Source organism: Triticum urartu, chromosome 6A, assembly GCF_056163025.1.
Source record: "Triticum urartu cultivar PI428250 chromosome 6A, HENAU_Tu73, whole genome shotgun sequence".
Taxonomy (NCBI): Eukaryota; Viridiplantae; Streptophyta; class Magnoliopsida; order Poales; family Poaceae; genus Triticum; species Triticum urartu.
In genome coordinates, this window is record NC_141878.1 from 192082791 (window position 1) to 192098401 (window position 15611).

Consider the following 15611-nt stretch of genomic DNA (forward strand, 5'->3'; position numbering starts at 1 on the left):
AGCCAAGCATCATTGCCCTCATGGTTGGAGGAGGAGGGAGACGACATAGTGCCTGGCCTTGAGAACCCTGACAGGAAACAACTCGAAACAAAGACATGAGATTTTTGCGTGATACGGGAGTCAAAACTCCTGGGAGGTTATATAATGAATTTTTACCGATCAAAATATGTGTCCTGTAAGAAAACGGAGTCCGGAGAGCACACGAGGTGCCCACGAGGTAGGGGGTGCGCCCAGGGGGGTAGGGTGCGCTCACCACCCTCGTGGGGCCCTCGTGTCCTTTCCGGACTGCTGCTTATTTTTCTATTTTTCTAAATATTCCAAAACGGAGAAATATTGCCTTAAAACTGTTTTGGAGTCGGTTTACTTACCGTACCACATACCTATTCCTTTTTGGAGTCTGAAACGTTCCGGAAAGTGTCCTTTATGCACTCCCCCGGGGTTACGGTTTCAATAACATTGGTTTCAACATCTATGGGATTACCTGAGATATAATGTTTGATTCTTTGACCGTTCATCACCTTCGGATTTGTGCCTTCGAAGTTGTTGATTTTTATGGCACCGGAACAATAGACCTCCTCGATAACGTAAGGACCTTCCCATTTAGAGAGAAGTTTTCCTGCAAAAAAAATCTTAAACGAGAGTTGTATAGCAATACAAAATCACCTACTTTAAACTCACGCTTTTGTATTCTTTTGTCATGCCATCTTTTAACTTTTTCTTTAAACAACTTGGCATTTTCATAGGCTTGGGTTCTCCATTCATCAAGCGAGCTAATATCAAATAGCCTCTTCTCACCGACAAGTTTAAAATCATAATTGAGTTCTTTAATGGCCCAATATGCCTTGTGTTCTAGTTCGAGAGGTAAGTGACATGCTTTTCCATAGACCATTTTATACGGAGACATACCCATAGGATTTTTATATGCAGTTCTATAGGCCCATAATGCATCATCAAGTTTCTTGGACCAATTCTTTCTGGACCTATTAACAGTCTTTTGCAAAATTAATTTGAGTTCTCTATTACTCAATTCTACTTGACCACTAGACTGAGGGTGATAAGGAGATGCAATTCTATGATTAACATCATATTTAGCAAGCATTTTACGGAAAGCACCATGAATAAAATGTGAACCACCATCAGTCAATTAATATCTAGGGACTCCAAATCTTGGAAAAATAACTTCTTTAAGCATTTTAATAGAAGTGTTATGATCAGCACTACTAGTTGGAATAGCTTCTACCCACTTAGTAACGTAATCAACAGCAACTAAAATATGTGTATATCCATTAGAGGAAGGAAAAGGCCCAATATAGTCAAAGCCCCAAACATCAAATGGTTCAATAACAAGTGAATACTTCATAGGCATTTCTTGACGTCTACTAATATTACCAATTCTTTGACATTCATCGCAAGATAAGACAAACTTACGGGCATCCTTGAAGAGAGTGGGCCAATAAAAATCAGATTGCAGTACCTTATGTGCAGTCCTATCTCCAGGGTGGTGTCCTCCATAAGCTTCAGATTGACACTTGCGTAGGATCTGTTCCTGTTCATGCTCAGGTACACAACGTCTAATAACACCATCCACTCCTTCTTTATAAAGACGTGGGTCATCCCAAAAGTAATGCCTCAAATCATAAAAGAACTTTTTCTTTTGCTGGTATGTGAAACTAGGTGGTATAAACTTAGCAACAATGTAATTAGCATAATCAGCATACCATGGAGCAGTATGAGAAGTATTTATGACATTTAGTTGCTCATCAGGAAAGCTATCATCAATAGGTAGTGGGTCATCAAGCACATTTTCTAACCTAGACAAGTTGTCTGCAACGGGGTTCTCAGCTCCTTTTCTATCAACAATATGTAAATCAAATTCTTGTAGCAAGAGAACCCATCTAATAAGTCTAGGTTTAGAATCTTTCTATTCCATAAGATATTTAATAGCAGCATGATCAGTGTGAATAGTTACTTTAGAATCAACAATATAAAGCCTAAACTTATCACAAGCAAATACAACTGCTAAGAATTCCTTTTCAGTAGTAGCATAATTTCTTTGAGCATTGTCTAGAGTTTTATTAGCATATTGGATAACATTTAGTTTCTTATCAACTCTTTGCCCTAGAACAGCACCTACAGCATAATCACTAGCATCACACATAATTTCAAAGGGTAAATTCCAATCAGGTGGCTGAACAATAGGTGCAGAGATCAATGCTTTCTTAAGTATTTCAAATGCTTCTACACAATCATCATCAAAGACAAATGGTATATATTTTTGTAATAAATTAGTCAGAGGCCGAGAGATTTTTGAGAAGTCCTTAATGAACCTCCTATAAAAACCGGCATGACCAAGAAAACTTCTTATACCTTTGATGTCCTTGGGACATGGCATATTTTCAATAGCATCAACCTTGGCTTTATCAACTTCAATACCTCTTTCAGAAACATTGTGTCCCGAGACAATACCTTCATTAACCATAAAGTGGAACTTTTCCCAATTCAAGACAAGATTAGTCTCTTCACATCTCTGCAAAACTCGATCAAGGTTGCTCAAACAATCATCAAAATAAAATCCATAGACGGAAAAGTCGTCCATTAAAACCTCACAAATCTTTTCACAAAAGTCAAAGAATATAGCCATCATGCATCTTTGAAAGGTAGCAGGTGCATTACATAAACCAAAAGGCATACATCTATAAGCAAAAGTACCAAAAGGGCATGTAAAAGTAGTCTTTGATTGATCTTTGGCTGACACAGGTATTTGAGAGAAACCAGAATAACCATCTAGAAAGCAAAAATGTGTATGTTTGGATAATCTTTCTAGCATTTGATCGATAAAAAGTAAGGCGTAATGATCCTTTTTAGTAGCCTTATTTAATTTGCGGAAATCAATTACCATCCTATAACCAGTAATAATTCTTTGAGGATCAATTCATCTTTATCATTGGAACAATAGTAGTACATCCCTTCTTAGGGACACAATGGACAGGACTTACCCACTTACTATCAGCAACGGGATAAATTATACCTACCTCAAAGAGCTTTAGTATCTCCTTTCTTACCACTTCTTTCATTTTAGGATTCAGACGGCGTTGATGATCACGAACTGGTTTAGCATCTTCTTCCAAATTAATTTTATGTTGACATAGAGTGGGACTAATGCCCTAAGATCATCGAGAGTATACCCAATAGCAGCACAGTGCTTCTTCAGAATTTTTAATAATCTCTCTTCTTCATGTTCTGAAAGGTTAGCACTAATAATAACAGGGTATATCTTTTTCTCATCAAGATAAGCATATTTAAGAGTATCAGGTAATGGTTTAAGCTCAAACACGGGATCACCCTTGGGTGGAGGAGGATCACCTAGGATTTCAACAGGTAAATTGTTTTTCGGAAAAGGTTCCTGTTTAAAGAATACTTCATCTAATTCCCTTCTTTCATTCATAAACATATCATTTTAATGGTCTAGCAAATATTGTTCTAAAGGATCACTAGGAGGTACGGCAATAGAAGCAAGACCAATAATTTCATCCTTACTAGGTAATTCTTCTTCACGGTGTTGTCTACTAAATTTAGAAAAATTAAATTCATGAGTCATATCATCTAAACCGACAGTAACAACATCCCTTTTGCAATCTATGGTAGCATTAACAGTATTTAAGAAGGGTCTACCAAATATAATGGGACAAAAACTATCTTGTGGGGAACCAAGAACAAGAAAATCAGCAGGATATTTAGTTTTCCCACACAAGACTTCAACATCTCTAACAATTCCCATTGGTGAAATAGTATCTCTATTAGCAAGTTTAATTGTGACATCGATATCTTCTAACTCAGCGGGTGAAATTTCATGCATAATTTCTTTGTATAAGTTAATAGGTATTGCACTAGCACTAGAACCCATATCACATAAGCCATGATAGCAATGATCTCCTATTTTAACAGAAATAACAGGCATGCCTACCACAGGTCTAGGTTTATCTGTATCACGGGGTTTAGCAATTCTAGCAGTTTCATTACAAAAATAAATAACATGCCCATCTATATTATGAGACAAGAGATCTTTAACAATAGCAATATTAGGTTCAACTTTAACTTGCTCAGGAGGTGTATATGTTTTAATATTGCTTTTACGAACCACAGTTGAAGCTTTAGCATGATCCATTATCCTAACAGGGAAAGGTGGTTTCTCAACATAGGAAGTAGGAACAATAGGATCATTATAAGTAATAGTCTTTTCTTCAACTTTAATAGGTGCAGCTACTTTTACTTCTATGGGAGGATGATATTTAAATCACTTCTCCTTGGGGAGATCAATATAGGAAGCAAAAGATTCACATAAATAGGCTACTATCTCAGAGTCAAGTCCATATTTAGTGCTAAATTTACGAAAAATATCGGTATCCATAAAAGATTTAACACAATCAAAACTAGGTGTCATACCTGACTCCTTACCGTTGTCGAGGTCCCAATCTTCGGATTTGCGTTTAATTCTTTCCAATAAATCCCATTTGAATTCAATAGTCTTCATCATAAAAGAGCCAGCCCAAGAAGTACCAAGCATGGTGCGATTGTTACCAGAAAGCCGAGCATAAATTTTTTGAATAATCATTTCTCTTGAGAGCTCATGATTGGGGCATGAATATAACATTGATTTAAGCCTCCCCCAAGATTGAGCGATGCTTTCTCCTTCGCGATGCCAAAAATTATATATATAATTGCGATCACGATGAACAAGATGCATAGGATAAAACTTTTGATGAAATTCCAATTTCAATCGTTTGTAGTTCAAAGACTCCATATCATCACATAGCCTATACCATGTCGATGCATTTCCCCTCAAAGATAAGGTGAAGACCTTCTTCTTAACAACATCTCCGGGTACACCTGCAAGCTTAAATAATCCACAAACTTCATCCACATATATTATATGCTCATCAGGATGTTTTGTTCCATCTCCTAAAAAAGGATTAGCTAGCAGTTTTTCTACCATACCCAAAGGAATTTCAAAGCAAGCATTTTCATTTTCAGTAGGTTCAGTAGGTTGAGGAGCAACTCTTGGCTCTACTGGTCGGGGTGAAGATACCCCGAACAAGACCCTCAGAGGATTACTTTCCATAGTAACAAGTGACAGTAAATTTCAGCACACTATATAAATTTTTTCTTACCAAATTCCACCTACCAAAGGCGCTTCACTCCCCGGCAACGGTGCCAGAAAAGAGTCTTGATGACCCACAAGTATAGGGGATCTATCGTAGTCCTTACGATAAGTAAGAGTGTCGAACCCAACAAGGAGCAGAAGGAAATGATAAGCGGTTTCCAGCAAGGTATTCTCCGCAAGTACTGAAATAAGTGGTAACAGATAGTTGTGATAGGATAATTTGTAATGAGCAACAAGTAAAAAAGTAAATAAAGTGCAGCAAGGTGGCCCAATCCTTTTGTAGCAAAGGACAAGCCTGGACAAACTCTTATATGATGTAAAGCTCTCCCGAGGACACATGGGAATATCGTCAAGCTAGTTTTCATCACGCTCATATGATTCGCGTTCGGTACTTTGAAAATTTTGTATGTGGTTGGACCGGTGCTTGGGTGCTGCCCTTACTTGGACAAGCATCCCACTTATGATTAACCTCTATTGCAAGCATCCGCAAATACAACAAAAGTATTAAGGTAAACCTAACCATAGCATGAAACATATGGATCCAAATCAGCCCCTTACGAAGCAACGCATAAACTAGGGTTTAAGCTTCTGTCACTCTAGTAACCCATCATCTACTTATTACTTCCCAATGCCTTCCTCTAGGCCCAAAAAATGGTGAAGTGTCATGTAGTCGACATTCACATAATACCACTAGAGGAGAGACAACATACATCTCATCAACATATCAAACTAATACCAAATTCACATGACTACTAATAGCAAGACTTCTCCCATGTCCTCAGGAACAAAAGTAACTACTCACAAAGCATAAACATGTTCATAATCAGAGGGGTATTAATGTGCATATAGGATCTGAACATATGATCTTCCACCAATTAAACCAACTAGCATCTACTACAAGGAGTAATTAACACTACTAGCAACCTACTATCACCAATCCCGGACTTGGAGACAAGAATTGGATACAAGAGATGAACTAGGGTTTTGAGATGAGATGGTGCTGATGAAGATGTTGATGGAGATTGCCGTCTCCCGATGAGAGGAGGAGCGTTGGTGATGACGGTGGCGATGATTTCCCCCTCTGGGAGGGAAGTTTCCCCGGCAAAACAGCCCCGCCAGAACCCTAGATTGGCTCCGCCAAGGTTCCGCCTCGTCGCTGCGGAGTTTCGTCCGAGAAGATGGCTTATGATTTTTTTCCCATCGAAAGAGTCCATATAGCAGAAGATGGTCACCGGAGGGCCACCAGGGGGCGCACGAGGTAGGGGGCGCGCCCAGGGGGGTAGGGCGCGCCCCCACCCTCATGGGCAGGGTGTGGCCCCCTGGTGAAGTTCTTGCGCTCAATGTTTTTTATATATTTGGAAAACATCATCCGTGAAGTTTCAGGACTTTTGGAGCTGTGCAGAATAGGTCTCTAATATTTGCTCCTCTTCCAGCCAGAATCCCAACTGTCGGCTTTCTCCCTCTTTATGTAAACCTTGTAAAATAAGAGAGAATAGGCATAAGTATTGTGACATAATGTGTAATAACAGCCCATAATGCAATAAATATTGATATAAAAGCATGATGCAAAATGGACGTATCACCTACTTCCTACTTGATTGATCTTGATGAATATGAGTACTACAAGAGTTGATCTACCACGAGATCGTAATGGCTAAACCCTAGAAGCCTAGCCTGTATGACTATGGTAATGAGTATAACCTTTCCGGACTAACCCCTCTGGTTTATATAGACACCGGGGGGGATCTAGGGTTACATAGAGTCGGTTACATTAGAAGGAATCTTCATAGTCGGTCGCCAAGCTCACCTTCCACGCCAAGGAGAGTCCAATCCGGACAAAGATACAGTCTTCGGCCTTAATGTCTTCACAGCCCATCAGTCCGGCCCATGGATAATAGGTCGGACGCCCAAGGACCCCTTGGTCCAGGACTCCCTCACCCCCACCCCTGCCCCACCCCCTCTCTGTCTCTCTGCTATTTCTTCCTCTGCCATGTTAATTAGCAATAGTACATAGTAGATGTTAATTAGTACTAGGGTTCATAGATAATGATTTTTATTATTAGTAGTAGATGTTAATTAGTAGTAGTGATGGTACTAGTTAACTAGGGTAGTATGGTTAATAGTAGATGTTTTTAGTTAGGGTAATAATAGATGTTAAGTAGTAGATAATGTAGATGTTAATTAGTTCAGTAAGGTTTAGTTTTTGAATTGAGTTTGTTTAACTAGATGTTAATTAGGGCGGTAGGGTTTAGTGTAGAGTAAAGTTTAGTTCAGTAGTTACCTAAATATAATCTATATTTGGTTTTTGAATTTAGTTTGAGAGAGCATGAGATTTGTGTAGATTTTCTTGAAGTGTCAAATGCTAGGAGATGCAAATTTGAAGTGGTCAGGATATATGCAAATTCCTCAATTGTGTTTGCACATGTTTTGATTGTGCCGAAGTGGCTTTGTTGTTTCCAGGGAATGAAGCCGAGTGGCCTATGTTTTGCCAGAATGTTGATTCATTTCCATTCCGGCAAATTTCAGGTTCTCGATTTGTCCACTTTTTAGCAAAAGTCATGCCGAAATTTTCCGTGAATTTCGGCATGACTTGTGCTACAAACTAGGACATATCGAGTGCCCGGGATTTGCCGCACCGGAGAGGAGTCAACGTTCCTGCAAAGCATCTTTTTTATGTCATTATTCATTTTATTAGGTCTAGAATTAATTGACTAGATTTAATCATAGGAAACATGGCTAGCATCGATGAAGGACAGGTTTCTGGTGACTGCGACAACGTCTACCTGGCGGCAGAAGAATTTTTTAGGGAAGACAACGATCAAGAGTTGATGTTGCTAGGTCCACCTGTCACATCGGAGATTGAGACCAACATCGAGACCGGCGCTGAGACTGAGAGCGGCGCTGAGACCGGCATCGAGACTGGCGCTGAGACTGAGCCCGGCGCCGAGACTCGCGGAGCCAGTATAGAACCGAAAGCAAAGAGGCAACGGCTTCCTAACAAGCTCAGGACTACTAAACTGGTGGTCACAGATATCGACGACGGCAATTTTGAGCCAAACGCGCCCAAGGAAGCACGTGCATGCTATGGCAATCAAATAGGCTGCATCATACGGACAACCACCACCATCAACGATGATAAAATAAACAAGATAGATAATATGAGGACCTCCCTCCTAAAGAAGCCGCACCAGATATTCTTGTTCCCGGGCCGGAATGAAAAGGATTATAAAGATCTAGATAAGGACTCGACAATGAAGAAGATAAACAAACATGCCATGACCAAGTTTCGCGATGCGTTAGCCGCCTGGAAATCAAGGGTGAAATATCGGATCGTCAACCAAAAGGAACCATACTCCGAGATTGTAAAGGATAATCCGACAATCATGGCAGAGCACTTTCAAATATTCAAGGCGGCTTGCGAGGCCAAAGATGCCAAAAAAAGTTGAAGTACATGAAGGGGATTCAACAGAGGAACATTGGGTGCCACCACCTCGGAAGCCGTGGTTATGGCAGGAAGAGGTCCATATGGGCCAAGGAGGACGCGGAAGCCGCGAGTCTGGGCATCCCAGACCCCTTGGCGGAGTTCACCATCCCGCAGGAGCGTGACATCCTCAGGGCCCGGCACCGTTGGGACCCAGTGAAGAAGGTTTTCGAGACGAACACGGTCACGACGGAGTTCATGAGACTGCTGGTAATTTTAGTTTCTGATCAATTCGACTACACGTTAGTCATATTTGTAAACGATCCTTGTGCCTTTTGCAGAGAGAACAACACAGGATTGCGGCCGAAAGCGACTCGCCGTCTAAGGCGTTGGCGAGGCCCAAGTGGGACACTCCATTCAACCGGGCGTTGAACATATTGAAAAGACTCCCGGTGGAGACTCGACCGTCGTATGGACGCGTGCACGGTGTCGGAGACGGCGCCACGTGGAAGAAGTACTACCGTGAGACCATGGAGGAGAGAAAGGAAAGACGGAGGTTAACCAAAGAAAACATCGACAAGAAGGTTGAGATTGTGATTGAGAAGAAATCATCTAAGACAGTCGGAACAGCGGTAGCTGCCGCAAAATAGGTGCTTGTAGATATGTATACTACCTTGGTTCCGGCCGTTTTCAATTGGCGCAGGCAAAATCCAGAAAAAAAATGCAGCGGACTTTCCCCTTGCCAACTTCTTCGGGAGCAGCTCGACTAGCGTTGCACCAGCACCTGCAGCTGCACCGGCTCCCGCACCGGCTCCTGCACCTGCTCCCGCACGGCTCCCGCACCTGCTCCGCCACCTGCTCCCGCACCGGCTCCTGCACCTGCTCCCGCACCGGACTTGCTCGGGTGCTTCATCTTTGGCTGAGCTCGACGCCCTCACGGTATCTGTCACACCGGCCCCCTTCAATAAATGTATAATCTCCCGTTTTCGTAGCCTTTCGGATGTCTCACGTCGCAGACTTTTCTTTGCAAGCCGATGAAACCCCGTGCACCATATTGTACACCATCGGCAACCAGAAGGTGGACGTGGGGAAGGCAACGATAATGGAGCCAAAGGAACCATTGTTCCATAGTCGGCCAATCCCCTGGGACACCTTCAAGGTTTCTGTGGTCAGTGTCAAACTGGGCCACGAGAATTTGGCTCCTCTAGTACTAGTGGGGGATGACGATGAGACCCCGTGGCAGCTTGCTGATTGTTGCAATGGGTGGGTCCTGTTGTGGCCAAAGAGTCTGCTTTGTCTAAAGGCAGCCAGGAGCACACCCACGAGCATGCAGTTAGGTATGAACATCAACACCTCACCTACCCAATTAGCGTCGGCTGTTGTGCTGGGTGATAGCGGAGGGGGTGAGGAAGAGGCTCCATTAGTCGCTGGTGACATCGCCATAGATGAGGATGAGGATGAGGATGACACTCAACAGTATGTCAATACTGGCACCTACTTAGGGTTTGAGCGTCATGAGTCTGTGCCCGAATTGCCGCCTCAGGAGTCTGAACGTATTATGGACAACCTTCCAGTAGTAAAGAAGTCTAGGAAGAGACCGAGGAATGGCAAAAAAGCTGCTTCTATGATCCAGCCGCCTCAGCAGCCTCGGGTTCAAGACCATATAGATATCCCCGGTGTGGCAAAATGGCATATCCTTGGTCAACCAATCCTACCTAAAGCAGCGCTAGGGGCCAGATTCGGCGATTTAACGAGACTTCATGATGATGTGCTATGGATAGAGCAATGCCTCATCGCCTCAAAAAATCCAGGATACCCACTCTATGTGGTTAACGTGCCGCAGCAATTGTCGTACATCAGAACATTCCCCGCAGAGAAGTTCTTCCTTCGATTCGTTTACATCTTCGACATGTTTCACTTGAAGAAGCTGGATTTTACGTTTGTCTGCCTTTATGCCTTGCACATGAACTACCTCATCGGGGTTGAGAAGATACCTCATATCTGTGTCGTTGACCCGTACTTCAGGCACGAGGGATTCTTGAGAGTCTGCGCAGAGCACCGTGAATACGCGAGGGAGTACATCACCAATTTCATGCTCGCCAATAAGGACAAGGAGGCGATTCTCGTGCCTTATCATCCCCTATAAGTCATCCGCGCGGATATCCTTCCTTTGATTTCAATCATTCATTTGCACGGTGGAGGCTAATTAATTTGAGGTGTACTTATTTTGCGCAGCGGCGGGCGTGCCGTCCTCATCATCCTGTACCCCCGATACTCCCATGCTCTTTACTTGGACTTGTCGAAGAACATTAACAAAAAGGATTACACCCACATCAAGTCTGTTCTCGACAGTGCTATGTTTTACACTTTTACTACGGTGCACGGGGTGGAGAGATCAAGGACAAGAAGAAAAGGGCCGGCAGGCCCGCCTTCGGCCATAAGACCGACTTCTGTTGCATCCAGCAACCGAGTGATTCTCTTAATGATGGATTCTATGTCCTACACCACATGCTGGAGTATAGATGGGATCACCAGAACCTTCGCATGTCACCTAGATCCGGTGATGCCCATATTCTGTAATGGGCAAAGAACTTAGGAGATATCGAGGATCATCGACTTCGAGTTGAGTTCTATCACGTCCAGCGTGAACTTGACCAAATCATCATGAAGGAGGTCGTCTGAAAAGAAGGGATGTTGTACGAAGAAGGACAAATGTCGCGAGAAGACGTCCGAACACGCGTAGCCACTCAGCGTGTCGACCTGAAGCCTTTCACTAAGCTCGGGGACTATCTCCCTGACTTGGATGGATGGCACGACATGGAGTGATTGTCGATATATGACAATGTGTCCGTTTAGTCCATACTATCTATATGACGAAACTTTGAGTTATGCACGATGAAACTTTATTTGTGATGTAATTAAACCGCCCTCCTCGACTAGCGAAGATCACTCTAGTTAGGGCATTTTGGGTACGATGAACTTTGTTATTTATGCTTATGATATGTTGCTTCTATTTTTGCCAAGTCTGTCTCTTTCTGTTGCTCAACTATATATGTTGCATATCATCGACTCATGTGACGATGCAGGTGTATAGATCATCGATGGCGAAGAAGTGCTACGCCAAGCGTATACGACGAGTGGCCGGAATGTCAGGCCCAGGTGTACCGGTTTCCGGTTTCTGAGCGACAGCCAGTAGTTAGTTTAGGTTCACGCTAATGCGAGAGAGGGATACGAACTCATGTACTGCATTGTTCCGCTCTCACTCAAAGTGATAGCTCTTCTCCCATATATCATTGTTTAGATGGATGACGATGTAGTTGCAAGTAATCGAGACTTGTGTCGCTATTTTCGAGATGATGACAAGAGACCACTTTGTGTTGGATTATGATTATGATGATGACATGATTTGATGAGACTATTTGTATGTATATGCTATGATTACATTTGTATGTGTATGATATGCTAAATATTATTGTATAAAGCCTATTGAAATACAAAACAAATATGCAAAAAAAAACAGAACTAATAAAACTAGAAGTAGCGCTCCCTTACCAGTAGCGCTTCCTGCTAAAAAGCGCTGCAGATATTAGCAGCAGCGCTCTACACTAAAGCGCACTAGTGCTAGCCATGTATAGCAGTAGCGTGGGACGACAGGCGCTACTGCTACACGTTAGCTATAGCTCCTTATCAGTAGCGCGTCGTCCCGCACTACTAATAGGCAAAATACCCGCGCTACTGCTACACGTTAGCTATAGCTCCTTATCAGTAGCGCGTCGTCCCGCACTACTAATAGGCAAAATACCCGCGCTACTGCTAGGGTTTTCCCTAGTAGTCCTTGAGCATGCGTTGGTTTTCCCTTCAAGAGGAAAGGGTGATGCAGCAAAGTAGCGTAAGTATTTCCCTCAGTTTTTGAGAACCAAGGTATCAGTCCAATAGGAGACAACGCACAAGTCACCTAGTACCTGCAAAAACAATCAAGAACCTCGCAACCAACGCGATAAAGGGGTTGTCAATCCCATCAAGGTCACTCGCAAAAATGAGATCTGATAGAGATAGTAAAATAAATATTTTTGGTATTATTGTTATATAGATTGTAAAGTAAAGATTGCAAAATAGTAAATGAGATGTGGTGTAAATAAAAGAGATGCAATATAATAATAAAGAGACCCGGGGGGCCATACGTTTCACTAGTGGCTTCTCTCAAGTTAGCATGTATTACGGTGGGTGAACAAATTATTGCCGAGCAACTGATAGAAAAGTGCATAGTTATGAAGATATCTAAGGCAATGATCATGAATATAGGCATCATGTCTGTGTCAAGTAGATCGAAATGATTCTTCATCTACTACTATTACTCCACACATCGACCGCTATCCAGCATGCATCTAGAGTATTAAGTTCATAAAAACATAGTAACGCTTTAAGCAAGATGACATGATGTAGAGGGATAAACTCAAGCAATATGATATAAACCCCATCTTTTTATCCTCGATGGCAACAATACAATACGTGCCTTGCTGCCCCTATTGTCACTGGGAAAGGACACCACAAGATTGAACCCAAAGCTAAGAACTTCTCCCATGGCAAGAAAGATCAATCTAGTAGGCCAAACTAAACCGATAATTCGAAGAGACTTGCAAAGATATCAAATCATGCATATAAGAATTTAGAGAAGAACCAAATAATATTCATAGATAATCTTGTTCATAAACCCACAATTCATCGGATCTCGGCAAACACACCGCAAAAGACTATTAAATCGAATAGATCTCCAAGAACAACAAGGAGAACTTTGTATTGAGAATCAAAGAGAGAGAAGAAGCCATCTAGCTAATAACTATGGACCGAAGGTTTGTGGTAAACTACTCACGCTTCATTAGAGAGGCTATGGTGTTGATATAGAAGCCCTTCATGATCGATTCCCCCTCTGGTAGATCGCTGGAAAAGGCCCCAAGATGGAATCTCATGGGTACAGAAGGTTGCGGTAGTGGAAAAGTGGTTTCGTGGCTCTCTGTGATCGATCTAGGGTATAAGAGTATATTTAGGCAAAAGAAGTACGTCGGTGGAGCTACGTGGGGCCCATGAGGGTGGGGGCGCACCTACCCCCCCTAGGCGTGCCCTCCTGCCTCGTGGCCGCCTCGCGGAGTTCCAGACTTCAACTCCAAGTCTTCTAGTTTGCTTTTGGTCCAAGAAAGGACAAAGCGAAGGTTTCATTCTGATTGGATTCCGTTTGGTATTCCTTTTCTGCGAAACTCTAAAATAGGAAAACACAGAAATTGGCACTAGGCCTCCGGTTAATAGGTTAGTCCCAAAAATAATATAAAAGAGCATATTAAAGCCCATTAAACATCCAAAACAGATAATATAATAGCATGGAACAATCAAAAATTATAGATACATTGGAGACGTATCAGGGACAGCTGTAGCCCCTACTCCTCCCCTACACTTCTTGTCAGAAAGAAGGACATGACTTGGAGGTTGGTCAATGATTTCAGAAAGATTAACCGGCGAACAGTTAAGAACAAATATCCAATTCTTGTCAAAGAAGATCTCCTAGATGAATTAAAAGGAGCTACTGTGTTTACCAAGATGGATTTAAGAAGTGGCTACCACCAAATCAAAAAGCAAGAGGAAGACATTGGAAAAATTGCTTTCAACACCATTGTGGCCACTATGAGTATTTAGTAATGCCATTTGGATTAACTAATGCTACAGCTACCTTCCAGCAGCTAATGAATACAATTCTAGTACTCTACTTGAGAAAAATTGTGTTCGTTTTCTTTGATGACATCTTAGTTTACAGCAGAAATCACTACAAAAAAATACACTTCCGTGATGATACATGTTTGTCATAGTACGTCATATTTTCTGTCATGCATGTACATCCATGACGATTTTATGACAGAATCAAGATAGTCATACATGTGTTGTCGTAGAAGTGTTCCATGACATTACCAAAATTACCATCATGGAAGTGTCCACTTCCATGACGATAAATCGCGCGTCATAGAATTGCCTTCGTCAACGGTAACCGACACGTGGCATCCACCGTAACGGGTCGCCGTTAAGCTGTGGGGTTACGGTTTGGATCCGATAACCCGTTAACAGCCCGGACCAATGGGGATTTTCCACGTGTAAAATTCTCAATGCCCAGAGGAACCACGTGTCGGCTCACCATTGGGACAGATGTCATCCACTCATTGGACCAAAGGTGCCTATGATAAGTCGACACGTGGCAGGGCCCAACAGAGAGGCCCATTCGTGTGAAAAGGCTAGCCGTTGGACTTGGTCAAAAGGTAACAGGCCAGCCCATGGAAAGCCTGTTAACGGTCTGTTCACTGATACATCTCCAACGTATCTATAATTTTTGGTTGTTCCATGCTGTTATATTATCATTCTTGGATGTTTTATAATCATTTTATATCATTTTTTGGTGCTAACCTATTGGCATAGTGCCAAGTGTCAGTTGCTGTTTTTTGCATGATTTTTACATCGTGGGAAATCAATATCAAACGAAGTCCAAACACAGTGAAACTTTTTGTGGATTTTTTTGGACTAGAAGACATCCAATGGGCCGGAGAAGCGCCTGGGGGGTGCTCTGAGGGGAGCGCAACCCACCAGGGCACGCTAGGAGGCCCAGGCGCGCCCTGGTGGGTTGTGCCCACCTCGGGTGCCTCCCAAACCGCCTCTTTACTCTATAAATACCCAAATTTTCCAAAAACCCTAGGGGAGTCGACGAAATTCAATTCCAGTCGTCGCAAGTTCCAGAAACCACCATATCCAATCTAGACACCATCATGGAGGGGTTCATCATGTCCATTGGTGCATCTCCGATGATGCGTGAGTAGTTCTTTGTAGACCTTCGGGTCCGAAGTTAGTAGCTACATGGCTTCCTCTCTCTCGTTTGATTCTTGATGTCCACTACGCAACCTTCTTCTTGTAGACTCATGTTGGGCCTCCAAGCACAGAGTTTTGTAGGAAAGTAGCAAATTTCCCTCAAGTGGATGACCTAAGGTTTATCAATCCGTG